This window comes from Mustela lutreola, chromosome 10, assembly GCF_030435805.1.
Source record: "Mustela lutreola isolate mMusLut2 chromosome 10, mMusLut2.pri, whole genome shotgun sequence".
Classification (NCBI taxonomy): Eukaryota; Metazoa; Chordata; class Mammalia; order Carnivora; family Mustelidae; genus Mustela; species Mustela lutreola.
Genome location: NC_081299.1, coordinates 48,610,700 through 48,625,893, shown reverse-complemented (window position 1 = coordinate 48,625,893; position 15,194 = coordinate 48,610,700). Strand labels below are relative to the sequence as shown.

Here is a 15,194-nt window from a genome sequence, read left to right as displayed (position 1 = left end):
TATCTCCCTGTCTGAGTCAGTTTTCTCACTGGCAAAATGGAATTGTTAAGGCTTTCTCCTTAGGGTCCCCATGAAAACATCCAGGCTTCTCCCACAGTGCCTGGCATGTGCTAGGAAAACTATTTCACAGAACTGGTCCTCTCCAAGCCATGGCTTCATTCACAGAGAGAACCACATTTTCAGGGCTGAAAAGAATTTAGAGATTATCAAATCTCTTCTCTCATCAGAGGCAAGAAACTTCTCCAGCATTCAACCTTTCCACTCTCCAGCTGGAGGGTACCTACCTTGAAAGGTAGTTCGTTTTATTGTTGGTTATGAATTTGATCCAAACGCTGAGTCTAAATTTGTCTTCATTATTTATCTGTTGTTCTTTCTGGAGCAAGACTGTGTAAGTGGAAGATTTAATGATTTATTTGTCATTATTAATCTGTTTTCAGATTGCTTCCCATCTGTGATTTCTCCAACCTCTCTGGTTCCTGTGAAGGATTCTCTCACTGCCTTTGGTTTCTCAGTACAAGATAGTTTTTTTCTTAATGTACCATTAGTCCCATGAGTCTCATTATGGTTATTCTGATATAGAAAAAACCCTAAAATATTCAGACAAATATCTTGCATTATTCTGGGACTTCTGGCCAGCTAATAAATTAGCATCTAAAGGGGAAGACATCAAAACCTAGGCTTTTAGAAAGATTGAGGAAGAAGGCAGCCACATGGTGGTTGGGCGTCAACCGCCACATAGGAGAACAAATTCAGAAAAGCATGCCTGGAAGTTCATGAATAGAGCAGAATCTCAGAAGGTAAGACTTGGAATAGTTCTTGAATTTGCTAGCTGTTTCTTTCTGCTGTTACTGGTGAGGAAGTTGGAAGCTGCCATGGAGAAATGCTATGTGACCAAGCTTCACAGTGTTCAAGTTAGGTCCCAGTTCCCTGACAGCTCATCCAGGGTTCTTTCCCCTACACAACATGGTCTCCAACCCACCTACCACCACTCTCCCTTCTGATTATTGTCCCCATCCTCAAAGCCTCCTTAGATCACAGTCACTGGTATTATCTTAGCTCTACAGAGTCTACACAGGATTAGGCTTCCAACAATTCTCCTGAGTCTTGAAGCCTTTAGTCCTTAGAATCAAAAGATATAAGAATCTGGAATATGGGAAAGAGAATTGAGATCATCTACTACACACATGCATTTATAGAGGGAAAAATCCAGAAGGAAAAAAAGAGAAGACCAGACCAGACCTGAATTTACTTTCCCAAGGTTACACATCTTGTTACTAGTGGAGCAGGGATACAAGGAATTACAATAATTAATTTTACTGAATGGTTATTATGTGTCAGATATAATCTGCTATGATCTTTACAAACATTGCCTATTTAATGCTATCAGCACCTCTGAGGTGTGCACAGTTTTGCCTGCATTTTTCATATGAGGAACCCAAAGCCTGGAGCACTTAACTATCTTATGAGAAACCATACATACATTTAGTTATCTGGATAGAAAGGTGACAAAGACCCTTTCCCTGCCATCCGCAGGGAGTATACCGTCTGGTCCTGAAGACACACACATAAATAAGGGAGTCTTAGTCACTGTGATGAGTATGACAGTAAGAAACATGGAAGGGCAACTCAGGAAACAAAGTGACAAATTTCCATCTGGTCTATTTTACATACAAATCTGAATTCCATTACTTTTTCTTAACATTATAATAAAGGCATTTTCCCTGTTATAAAAACTGTTTTGTAAGATCCTCGTAGTGTTCTATGAATTAGATGAACTGCCATCTATTCAAACAAAACAGTTTTATAATATTCATTATTTTAAATAATTCTTCAATAAGCATTTTTGAATATGAAACACTTTTTTCCCCTTTGACCATAAAACACAATTACTGACTCAACATGTTCCAATTTCTTTCCCCAAAGCCACTTTTTCCTCATTTTATATACAAGCAAACTGAAGTCCAAAATCATTAGGTGCTTGATCGTACTAAAATAATTAATAAGTAGTTGATCTGAGCCTGGAACACAAGTCATACAGTTTCCAAAGTGATGCTTAAAGGATGTAGGAGAAAAATATTCCTCTGCATCAGGGTTTCTCAGTCTTCATATTATTGATATTTGGGCCAGGTAACTCCTTCTTGTGTGAGAGTACCCTGTGGTTGGGTTTAGCAGCACCTTCTGCCTCTTCCCAATAGAAGCCAATTTCACCCTACACACATACCAGTCACCCCTGAAAATACCTCCAGACATCGCCACTGTCTGGATTCGGAGTGGCAATACTGCCACTGGTTGATAACCACTTCTTGGATTCTGAAAACAGGTCCTCCTGGACAACTATCATCAGTAAGAAGTCCTCCTTTTCAATACTGAATGTATTTCAATTCACAACCACATGTGGATAAATAAATCAAGTGTAACATATTAAACCTCAGCAAATCTGGGATAAAACACTTATGAGAGTCTTGAAGTAGATTAGCCCAAAGAACAAGAGGAAATATATTATTCTGAAAAGCTTTTAGGATTCCTGCTGGTGTCCAAGAGAATATATGATCTGCATGGACAATAAAATGAAGGAAATGAACATAGAAACAGACATCAACTCCATGGCTATCATAGTTTTCCGAGCTGCTAATCTCCTAGGATTTCTCTGAAAAGACAAACCATATGGAGAGCTTGTTACCTGGCACTAGTGTTTATGAGTCCTTGGGTAGTGATACGGGGCCTTGGGAAGATTCTGACAGTCGATGGGGTAAGAGTGTAAAGCTGGAGGAATCACTTGCAGCTAATGCATAGGTGTCTGGTTTCTTAGAACACAGACTTACGGGAGACAAAATCTTGTACTAGGTCCCCATATGTTGCCAATGACTGCATCCTATGCCACTCTGATTTCAAGGGACCATGGTTAAATGGTGCTAGTTACCATTCAGCTACCCAAACATACCACTGCATTGCAGATACTCTGGGCAACTGTTTCCCCTAGTAGCTGCAAGGTGTATAGAATTGGCTTCAGGAGACCATCTCTACCTGCTTCTGGAATCTTCCCCATGAAAAGTAGCCTTGGGCTATTGTTCTCTTTCTGACCCAACCCAACTACTAGTGCAAAACACACTGTTCTGACTTTGAGGCCTATGAATTGATCTGTGACATTTTGTGTGGTAGGACATTGACCTGAGTTGAGTCCCGGTTACCTAGGGAAAGTATAACAAGGGGTACTTCCCTGCCCTTGACTTAATGTATAGAAGTGAACAAGGCCAGTATTTGTCATGCTGGAGGCTGGATTGAGGGGCCTGTCCAGGCTCAAGGACCATCATTCTTACAATCCCTGGAGGAGGCCAACTTCCCAGATTCACACTTTCTTGGAGAGCAGGGCTTCTTCCGGGGCGGGGCGGGGGATGTCTTTGAAATAGAAGGGAAATGAGGGTCAGTGATCTCCCTAGGATGAGTCTTTTGGAGGTAGATGTAATCTTAACTATGTGAGCTGATAAAGCCTATGCCTTTGGAAGGCTGGAAGCTTGTTGTTGGCCCTAGGCACTTTGGACAGTTCTTTGGAAATAGGAAAGTCCCTGGGTCTTTTACCCTGTTCACCTGGGTCTGCAGGCTATGGCTATTGGGCAGGGAGAGAGCTACTGCTTAGGGTGTCTGGTGTCAGGCTCACTGCCAAGCGCTGCTGAAGTGCAGCAGGAGCTGCCTCTATCCCTAGCCTTATGGGCCGCCATACTTCTTCCATGTAAGGACTTTTTGCTGAGCTTACACCTGAGCCTAAGCTTGAGATTACTTGAGAGACTGACTTGGGTCCCAGGAATCCTCTAAGGGTGACTGGGATTCAGTCACCAGCCACAACAGAGGAGGGGTCTGAGCTCACTCCATTTGGCCTCATTCTTCCACTCCTGCTGCTTGTCCAGATGTCCAGGCTGGCCAAGCTGTTGGGTCATGTCTCCAAAGACCTTATGCATTTCAGACTATTCTACCACCTGTTCGTAAATCAGGGACTCAAAGCTGAGCTGGAATTAACATAGTTGATTATTGTAGAACTGCAGTATCTTATGCAGGAGCTACTTATTCTTGGTGCCAAAGTCATCCCATGCAGGCCAAGGCTCTGCTTGGACCTGGGGGAGTTTGGCCAGCACTGGCCTTGACCTCTCCTCTTTCATGTATTTTTCCACCTTGGCCTGCGATCTTCTACAGTCCTATGAGTGCTGTTCTGCCATTTCAGCACCATGTAAGGCTAGGGAAGATACTGCCAAACTTCCATAAGGGTTCAGTCACAGTCTTTTGGATTTGGTTCATCTTCCCTTGATGAAGGGCATTCGTCCACTTCATGGCCATGTCCTCAGCTGTCAGTAAGTTCAGAAAATCCTGGGCTTGCTCGCAGAGGGGGATAGAGAATAAGTCCAAGGTTATCTCACACTTCATGTCCTTCCACAGCCTCTTGCTCAGCTCTTCCAGATGCTGGAGTTCTCTGTACACCCTTTCAGAGTTTCTTCCCACTATCTGGGGATACCCTCTTTCTTTGGCTGCCCAGTCTTGAAAGGAATACAGCTCATAGTCTCAATCTTGACTGTGTCATGAGGGTCTTCAGTGGCAACTTGGTCCTCTTTTTTTTTTCTTTTTTTTTTTTTTTTTTAGATTTTATTTATTTATTTGACAGAGAGAGAGATGACAAGTAGGCAAAGAACCAGGCAGAGAGAGAGGAGGAAGTCGGCTCCCTGCTCAGCAGAGAGCCCAATGCAGGACTACATCCCAGGACCCTGAGACCATGACCTGAACCAAAGGCAGAGGCTTAAACCACTGAACCATCTAGGCGCCCCTTTTCTTTTTTCTTTTTTAAGGAGACTACTTGTACTTAGAGTTAAAAATTATGCAAAGGATTAAGTCAACCCAAACATATGTGCAGGATATTACATATACAAAAAATTCTGCAGAGGGTTATATTAATGCAGAATCAAGAAGCTAGAAGCAAGGAAGCACTTTCCCTTACAGGTTTCAGAAGGAACATGACCCTACAAACACTTTGATTTCAAACTTTGTGCCTTCAAAACTGTAGCATGATGAATTTTTTATTGTTTTAAGCCACCTAATTTGTGGTACTCTTTTATGGCAGCCAAAGGGAATTAATGTATATCCTGTACACAAATAATGGTCTAGCAATTAGAACATCTCAACTCATTTGTGTTGAACTATACTAAACCCCTCTCTGGAAAGAACGTACTTCTCTATTGTTGGAGGTGCTCAAACACAAGTAGAAAGACCACGCAATGGTAATGTTGTTGAGGAATTTCAGTTATTTCTAAGACTCCCATCTAAACTAGATCCTGTGACCTTCAGTAAGATATGAAGAACTTGAAGGAGAAGGAGTCTGGGTTTACATTACAATGTTCGGTGGCAGCTCTGACTCATGGTTCTGGTTCAGATGGAGTTTTACAAATTTGCCCAGTCTTACAAGCCACAGCCTTCAACCAGGAGATTTTTTTGAAGTGCTGTTAAGATCTTTTTCAATACTTTATCCACCTTCAAACAGTGTTTGCCTTTCATGTGCATCTGTGGATTTAATTCCTTTGTCTATCTTTTGTCATTTTTCAGCCCCAAGAGGAAAAATCTATGTTTCAGATGTAAAATACACTTTTGAACCAAGAAAGCAGGAAGAGACTCACCCCCACCCTCCAAGGGAGCCCCAAACTCCTCACCTTCTCTTAGATAAAATTAGATGACTACAGCTGTGAAAACTGCCAATGCTATAATGAAGCAAACTGCACCAATTTCAAATTTCTCCTCCTGGGTATGATTCTTGTTGGAAATGGAGCCCCCTGCCTTTTTATTGTTAAAGATGTCCCTGTTCCTTTCTTCTGATTATTTCCTACTATTGAATAGTGATTTATCATTTTCATAAAATTACAAAAGGGGGCCTGTTGTCTGAGACCAGTCATAAATTATGAAAATGTGTTCAGCTCCCCTGTAGGAACTGATCTTCTTATGGGGAGAATTTCGCAGAGCTCAATTTAAGTGCTTGTCATGGGTTTGCCAAGTCTGATGTTTCTGACCTTCTGATAAGGAAGAAAAGGTAGAAAAAGGTTAACATTTGCTAACAACCTCATAGGGACCAAATTCTTTGCATCTTACTTAATTTAATGCTACTAACACAATAGTGCATAATCACTGTCTGCTTTGATAGAAGGTAAAACAGCAGCCCAGGATGGTAAAAAGACTTTCTCAGGGCTAGCAAGGGACAGAAACAGGTTCAAACCTAACTTTGTCTGCCTCTGAAATTTAACATCTTTCTACCTACTGCATTGCCTTTCATTCTAAAGTGGAATAGTAATATCCCAGATAGGGGTGGCTAGGGTAGTTTTCATTAACATCAAGATAAGCCTTGTGCTCTTCAAGTTCTGATAGATTTGCTCCAAGGAGCCATTAAGAAAGGCCACTGATTCAAGGGCTATAAATTAACACTTTCTTCATACACAGCTATAAGCAGCTATTTAAAACCTGAATAATATCTTCCTTAAAATAAGTATCAGTTTTCTGGGTATTTATGCTCTGTCATTCTTGGTTTTTCCATCCTTGACTCCATTAATAGAACTTTTTTCTTAATTCCTTTTCTCTTTTTATGGCTTTGCAAGGGGCTAATTTGCAGGCAAAACTGCTAATTTTACAGTTGCTTTCTGCTTTGTCAGCATGAGGCTGACTCTCAGCATTATTAATAGAAGAATAGGATTCCCTTTTCATCCTTTTGCTCTTGACTGTTGTAGGAGGTGGGACAAAATCCATTATTTAATAACATTTGTTCTTCTTGAAAGGTCATCATTCCAGCCTTTCAGTTTCCACTCAACTATAGCAGTATCAGCGGCAACAGCAGCCACTTTCTCTTCCTTGAAAAGCTTCTGGAATTCTTCCAGGTTATATAGTTGATATAAAACTGTCTTTGAGATCCACCTTGGGAATGGGGTCCAGCTGGGAAATTTTCTCAGTATTTCTGCACATTTTTCAACTAGTAATTTCTAACCATAAGTATTTGTAAGTGCCCCAGTCATCCACCCTCCTGGAATTGATACTGAATTTGGGATACATTACTCAGGAATTGTATTTGGCTGCAATAGCAGAGGACAGAAATAACAGTAGTTGAAACAAGATGGAAATTTATTTTTTGCATAAAGTATTTCTTTAAATAGATATTCAGAATTGGTAGGGTAACCTCACACTGTAGTCAGGGACAGAGGATCCTTTCACTGTCCAGTTTTATCATCTCTATCATATGGTTTCCAACCTCAAGGCTGACCTTCGGTCCCAGCCACTGGACCCATGACTGTGAATGCATGGTTCTAAGAAGGAATCAGAATATATGAGAAAAGGCCAAAAAGGAACAAGCTGTCTATCCATCTCTTTTAGAACTTTCCAGAAGCCTTCCTCATAATTTCTGTTTATGTCCTCAAGCTGCAAGGGAGGCTAGGAACCACAGTCTTCTGGCTAGGGGTATACTGCCTCTTAAAAAAAAACAAACAAACAAACAACCAAAACAACAACAACAACAACAAAAAACCCGAAACACGTTTTCTTACTGAGGAGAAAGGGGAAGGCAATATTAGAGAGGCCAGGAACATGTCTGCTGCATAGGACAAAGAGAATGGCTATACAAATTAAGTCAACAAGACTTTATTAAGCACCTCATTTGTGTCTAGAAATGAAGGGAAAGTTTAGGGGCACCTGGCTGGCTCAGTTGGTGGAACATTCAATTCTTGGTTTCAACGTATGTCATGATCTCATGGTTCATGGAATCAAGCCCCCAGGCAAGCCCCACATCAGGCTCCATGCCCAGCCTGGGGTTTGCTTGTGATGCTCTCCCTCTGATCCTCCCCCACTAGTGTACACATGTGCACACACACTCTCTCTCAAATAAATAAATCTTGAAAAGAAAATGAAAATGAACAGAAAGTTTTAAGTCATTCCTTTAAGGAACAAAAGCTTCCATACCTTTTTCTCATACCTGTTGTCTTCTTAGCCTAGAATGCTTTCTCATTCCTGGCTCACCTGAAAACATGAATTAATTATTCAAAGATGTTCTCAAATACTATTGTTGTCTGATACTTCCTTGGAAGACTGTTCCCAGGAAGAATCCACTGATAGCTCAGCTCTGTCTCTATACACTTTATCCTTACATTACGCCACTAAATTCCTCAATGCAGTATGCTGGAGTGAAGACAAGGGGAGGGGTAGATGATGCCAAGAGCAACACCCAAGCCTGTCACCCACTAGTAATGGGCCACAGATTTTTGCCCTTTGAACTGTTAATTTTCAGTCTTTAGAATAGAAAATCCTCAATACCACCTCAGGGGCTTTTGTTAAGATTAAATGAAATAATATGTGCAAAGCACAGCTGCAAGCAATTCTTGCTTTAGTGTATCTTAACATGCTGTTTTATGTGCCTGTTATGATGTACAGAGAAAAGGAATAAACGTCTACCTTATTTAAGTCATGATTATCTGTTTTGTGTGTGTTGAATTACTATTATTTTGTGAGATTTCTTTTTATCACATTCAACAGAAATTTAATATTCTACTTAGTAAAGTTTTTGGAGATGTATTATTCCTATGCCTTTCCTTAAAAAGCCTAGTGAAAGACACACTTCATGCAAAGGAAAGAGATATCAGAATTCAGTGGTCAAAAGTAGAGAAGTTGAAAATGAAAAGACACAATAAATGCTAACCCATGCAGCCCAGATGGAAGTCTAAATAATGGTATTTATAGTTACACAGCCATGATTTGCACATTAAAAATATATAAATATTTAAATAACAATAGGCTAACTATGATAGAATGGTATAAAATATCCAGATCATACAAACAAAAACAAAAAATAGAATAAAAGAGAAGAAGTTGATGACGGTGAATTATGTGATTTGTCTTCATCTTTCACAAGAGAGTTGACAGAATTCTGTTAGTTAGAATTTCATAATATACAGTATATGCTATGAAATACAAATGTAAGTTACTTAAAATTACAAGCATAATTACAAGTGGAGCTAACAACAAACTGTATACCTTTCAAAATTTCCAGACGAGTAAAATAATGACAAAATTCTCAAACTTTAAGAGCACCTGGGGGGCCCACGCAGTTAAACAACCAACTCTTGGCTTCAGCTCAGGTGTCAATCTCAGGGTTGTGAGATCAACTCCCACATCAGGCTCTGCGCTCATCACAGTCTGCTTAGGACTTTCTCTCCTTCTCCCTCTCTTTCTTCCCTGCCTCCTCTAAAATAAATAAATAAATAAATCTTTAAAGAAAAAATCTCAAACTGTATTAAAGATGCTTTTAAGGGAAGGAAAAAGGGCATATCCTAAAAAATAAGAGAAAATGAAACAGACAGATGTAAAACCACAATAATTTTGTTAAAGCAATCATGAGTAATGACAATAGAATAAATAAGCAAATTCTATTTTAAATGTTGATATTAAATCAAAATAAAAACTCATATGTCCAACACAAAACATCCTCAAAAAGCTGGTAAGAAGGAAGACAGGGGAAAAACTTGACTCATTAAAAAGGAAAGTAAGAATACATTATTATTATTATCAGACTCAGAATCAAGGTAAAATTGATTAAATGTCTGAAACAAGGAGTTTTACCAAAAATATGTCATATAAGACTATAACTAGCAACTTTTAAAGCACTGAAATAAATAGAACTGAAGTAAATGGAGCAAAGCCCATGAAAATGCAGGTGAAATAGGTAAAAATTTGTGGGCATGGAGCACTCAAGTAATACAAAAGCAATTTGATATAATAGGTAGATACAAGCAAAACTAGAGAAATAGATACATAAATTAAAAAAGAGCTAGAGCTAAATCAAACCTTATCATATGTAAATATAAAATATACATTCTTTTTAAGGATCCATGGAATACTTTTAATAATGATCATATGTCAGAAAAATTTAAAAACCTCCATAAAATTCAGAAAAGAAGACTATTACATACTGTATTTTTTTTTAAGATTTTATTCATTCATTTGACATAGAGAGAGAGAGACAGAGATCACAAGTAGGCAGAGAGGCAGGCAGAGAGAGAGGAGGAAGTAGGCTCACTGCTGAGCAGAGAGCCCGATGCAGGGCTCGATCCCAGGACCCTGAGATCATGACCTGATCTTGAAGGCAGAGGCTTAACCCACTGAGCCACCCAGGCACTCCTACATACTGTATTTTTGGCAACAGTACAACAATTCTAAAAGGAAATAAAGCAGACACACAAAAAATTTATTGAGAAAAACATACATGGTCCTTAATATGCATGTCAGAAGAAGGCTATGTAGAAAATACTTAGAAATATCTGGAAAATTACAAAATGAAAACACTGATACTGAAATGTATATAACTTTGCCAAAAATAGACTAAGAGAAAAATTCAAAAATCTAGGTAAATTAAAATATACTAATCATACACTTAACTAAGACTTATAAAATAGACTAAACAGTGTAATTGCTGAATAAATCCAAGCAGAGTTCCTTTGAAGAAATAAATGAAATAAATTGGCCATTAATATTTCTAAGAAAAATAAATGAGAGAAAAAAAAACATACAAAATAAGGAATGAAATGGAAACAAATGTCTTAAAAGTCCAGGAGAAATTACTGAAAATGATTATTTGTGCAATCTACTGTACTAAGTTTTTAAGTTCTGGATGAAAATAACTATTTTCCAGGGCAATCCATGGCTTCACAAGTAGAATTAAGAAACAAAATTTCTAATTTTTTTCTGTAAATATGGTTCATTGAAAATGCTACCTACATTCTTTCTGTAAAATACCTAGAAATAAAGATAAAATAAGAAAAGGGTATTTGTAAATACTAAGAACTATGCTTATAAGACCATAGGTAAAATTCTTAATTATGAGATACAAGTAAGAGCATGAATTCAGACTGGTAAGCAAACATTTTAAAAGTAACCGCCCTTGGGGAGCCTAGGTGGTTCAGTGGGTTAAAGCCTCTGCCTTTGGCTTGGGTCATGATCCCAGGGTCCTGGAATCAAGCACCACATCAGGCTCTCTGCTCAGCAGGGAGCCTGCTTCCTCCTCTCTCTCTCTGCCTGCCTCTCTGCCTACTTGTGATCTCAGTCTGTCAAATAAATAAATAAAAATCTTAAAAAAAACCCTAACTGCCCTTTATATATGTACAGATTCAAATACTTATTACAACCTTCTAGTTGTCCAAAATGAGATTATGAAACATAAGGCCAGTACAAGGTAGATAGTAGAAATAGAGACCCCTCAAAGAGCTGAGATTTCCAAATCACTATATCAGTATCATTAATAAAAATGTGAACTAAAAGAGGGGGGGAAAGGAAAAATGCCTCACATAGAAAGTTAACTCTTTCAGCATTGGATAGGAATGAAAGGAGAAAGAGTATCTCTCCTATGAATTGTTGTCTGTATGTCATCTTTCCTAAAGAACAACTTAAAAACTTAATTTAAAGGTCTTCTGGAGATGCATGGGTGGCTCAATCAGTTAAATGTCCAGCTCTTGGTTTCAGCTCCAGTAATGATCTTAGGGTTCTGGGATCAAGCCTCACATCAGGCTTCAAGCTCAGAGGGGAGGCTGCTTGAGGATTTCTCTTCCTCTCCCTTTGCTCCTCCCTCTGCTCCAGCTTTCTCTCCCTCCCTCGGTCCCTCCCTCTCGCTCTCTCTCAAATAAATAAATCAATCTTTAAAAAAAAATTTTTAAAATAAAGATTTTCTGGGTCAAAAGCCCTTTCCAGCACTTAAAATATACAAACACAATTCACTCTTGGGGCACCTGGGTGGCTCAGTGGGTTAAGCTGTTGCCTTCGGCTCAGGTCATGATCTCAGGGTCCTGGGATCAAGCCCCGCATCAGGCTCTCTGCTTGCTCGGTGGGGAGCCTTCTTCCCTCTCTCTCTCTCTCTGCCTGCCTTTCTGGCTACTTGTGATCTCAAACAAATAAGTAAATAAAATCTTAAAAACAACAACAACACACAATTCACTTTTGAAAAATACATCCTTGGGGCACCTGGGTGGCTCACCAATCATGCCTTTGGCTCAGGTCATGATCCTGGGGTCCTGGGATCAAGTCCCACATCAGGCTCTCTGCTGATCAGGGAGCCTGCTTCTCCCTCTGACTGCTCTTCTGCCTGCTTGTGCTCTCTCTCTCTCTCTCTCTCTCTCTCTCTGTATGTTAAATAAATAAATAAAATCTTTAAAAAGAAAAAAAACCTACACCCTTAATCTAGGTCCTATAGAAGCACCAATAATAAATTTCACAGTAAAATAATTTCAAATGTAATTTCACAGTAAAAATGCTCAAACTGCATGTAGCACAAAGCATACAAACAACAAAGCAAAACCTCCACAGGTGAGTCAAGAGAAAACATCCACAACAAAAATAGATTCCCAAAGAATATATATGTAAGATAAGTATATTCAAAGTTTGATGAAATGAAAGAGGAGGGGCGCTTGGGAGGTTTAGTCACTTAACCATCTGATTCTGGATTTCAGTTCAGGTTATGATCTTAGGGCCTTGAGATCAAGCCTGGCATCAGGCGCTGCACTCACTGGGGAGACTGCTGGAGATTCTCTCTTCCTCTGCCCCTCCCCGTGCTTGTGCTCTGTCTCTGGCTCTTTAAAATTAATAAATAAATCTCTAAAAATTTTTAAAAAATGCAAGATGGATTCCAAGTAAAGGCAAGCAATTATTAAAATGAACCAGGAGACTTAAAGAATCAAAAGGAAATTTTAAATGTTGAATGTATAATAACTGAAGTTAACAACTTAAATGATACATTAGATGTCAGAGAAGATAACTGAAGACTGAGTGAATTGGAGAAGCATCTAATGAAACTACCCACAATGTAATATACACTAAGATGGGGACAATATGAAAGAGTTTATGAGACCTAAAGAATAAAGTGGGGAGGTCTAATATGTTTCTAATTATAGTTCTGTCAAAAGATGACCATAAGTGACTCTTAATCTCACAAAACAAACTGAGGGTTGCTGGGGGGAGGGGGTTTGGGAGAAGGGGGTGGGTTTATGGACATTGGGGAGGGTATGTGCTTTGGTGAGTGCTGTGAAGTGTGTAAACCTGGTGATTCACAGACCTGTACCCCTGGGGATAAAAATATATGTTTATAAAAAATAAAAAATAAATTTAAAAAAATAAAATAAAAAATAAAGACTTCTAAAAAATGGAGACAGGAGGGCATTTGAAGAGACAATCCATGCAATCCGTTCTTAAGCACAAATAAAGAAAAGAGTAAACTCACCACAAGGGAATACTAATCAGACTGACACTTAACTTCTTAAGGACCAAAACAGAAACTTAAAATGAGAGAGGAAAATATACATGAAGTGCTATTAGAAAATAGCTGGAATGTTAGGATATATACAGTAAAATTCTTTTTCAAGATTACAGTGGGAAATGGGTTTTTAGGTAAACAAAACTGAGTAAGTTTACTGTCAACAGACCCTCAATAAAGAGAACTATAAAAGATGTGTTCCAGGCAAAAAACATAGCCCCACAAGAAAAGTTGGAGATAAAAGAAGGAATATTGAACAAATGATATGGTTAACATGTGGAAAAAGAAATGCTGACTCTATAAAAACATAAAAAATAATTTTCAACTCACAGCCTTAAAATAAAACTAGTTGAAGCTAAAATATTGTAAAGGACACCATGTAAGAGAGCTGGTAAACCATTAGAGTGAGAGTATTTTAAGATGTTTATATTATTCAAGAGAAGGCAGAAGATAATTTAGACTTTAAGTATAAATATTTAAATTTCAAGGTTGACCAGAAAGAAATAAAGAGTATATCACTTTAAAATCAGTAAAAGGGGAAAAATAATATGAGAGTTTTAAAAATTTCATCCAAAAGAAATAAGAAAGGTAAAGACATTGAAAAAGTAAAATTAATAAAAAACACCAAAAAGATGCTAAAAATAAATCCAAATATATCAGTAATTACAACAAATATGGCTAGATTAAAATCGTTAAGTAAAATTCTTTAGTTTAGTTTCAATTTTTTTAAAAATACTAATACTTCTTACTTTTAAGTGATCTAAGTAAAGCCATCCAAACACCAAAATATTAAAATGCAGTGGAAGGAATGAGATTGCCCAGGCAAATGCTATCCAAATAAATTTACATAGTTATGCCAAATATTAAGTAAAATTGATGTGAAAACCGAAAGCTTTTTTTCTTTTTTTTTTGTAAAGTAGTCTCTATACCTAGTATAGAGCCCAAGATGGGGCTTGAACTCACAATCCTGAGATCAAGACCTGAGATGAGATCAAGAGTTGGACACTTAACCAACTTAACCAACTTAATCAACACTGCCTCCCAGATGCCCCCAAAACACTTTTTTAAACTAAAAAATGTTATCACATAATTGTCAAATATCAAAAATCTACTGTAATTTTAATGATTTTAAATCTGTACACACTTCAAAAGAGGACCTCAAAAAATATATAAGGCAAAAAGAAGTGAAACTTTAGGTAAAAATGGATAAACCAAGGACCCATTAGAACATTTAAAATAATTATCAGTCTAAAATAAGCATAAAGGGGCACCTGGGTGTTGCAGCCAGTTTAGTATCCAGCTTGGTTTCAGCTCATGTCCTGATCTCAGGGTTGTGAGATAAAGCCCCAAGTTGGGCTCCTCACTCAGTGCAGAGTCTGTTTAGGATTCTCTCTCCCTCTGCCCCTCCTAATCACGCTCGCTTTCTCTCCCTCTTTCTCTCTCAAATAAATAAATAAATCTTTAAAAATATTTAATTAAGCCCCAAAAGCAGTAGATATAGAAACTTTGAACAATACAACTAACAAGTTTGGTCTAATGGACACATATGTAAACAGTGTTGCATCAATGTTGGAGAACACATATCTTGTTTAAGCATATTTTGACACTTTTTGAAAAATCATGTCCTATATCATGAAACAAGTCTCAACCAATTTCAAGGATTTGTCACCATACATACCACATTCTCTGACCACAATATCAGTAATGCAGTGGAAAGTTACTCATAGAAAGATAATTTAAAACAATGGGAAATTTTTAAATTTACCTTTTTTTAACTATTGAAGTATAATGAACATATAATGTTATATTAGTTTCAGGTGTACAATATTGTGGTTCAACAATTTTATAGGTTACCCAATGCTCACCATGGTAAGAGCAGTCATCATATGTTACCAATTAA

The 15,194-nt window shown here is 38.0% G+C and overlaps 1 pseudogene; it reads right to left on the bottom strand.

Moving 5' to 3' along the window:
* Positions 1 to 3,827: 3,827 nt before the first annotated feature.
* On the bottom strand, positions 3,828 to 4,544 carry LOC131810505 (bridging integrator 3-like; annotated as a pseudogene).
* Between the last annotated feature and the right edge of the window lie 10,650 nt (positions 4,545 to 15,194).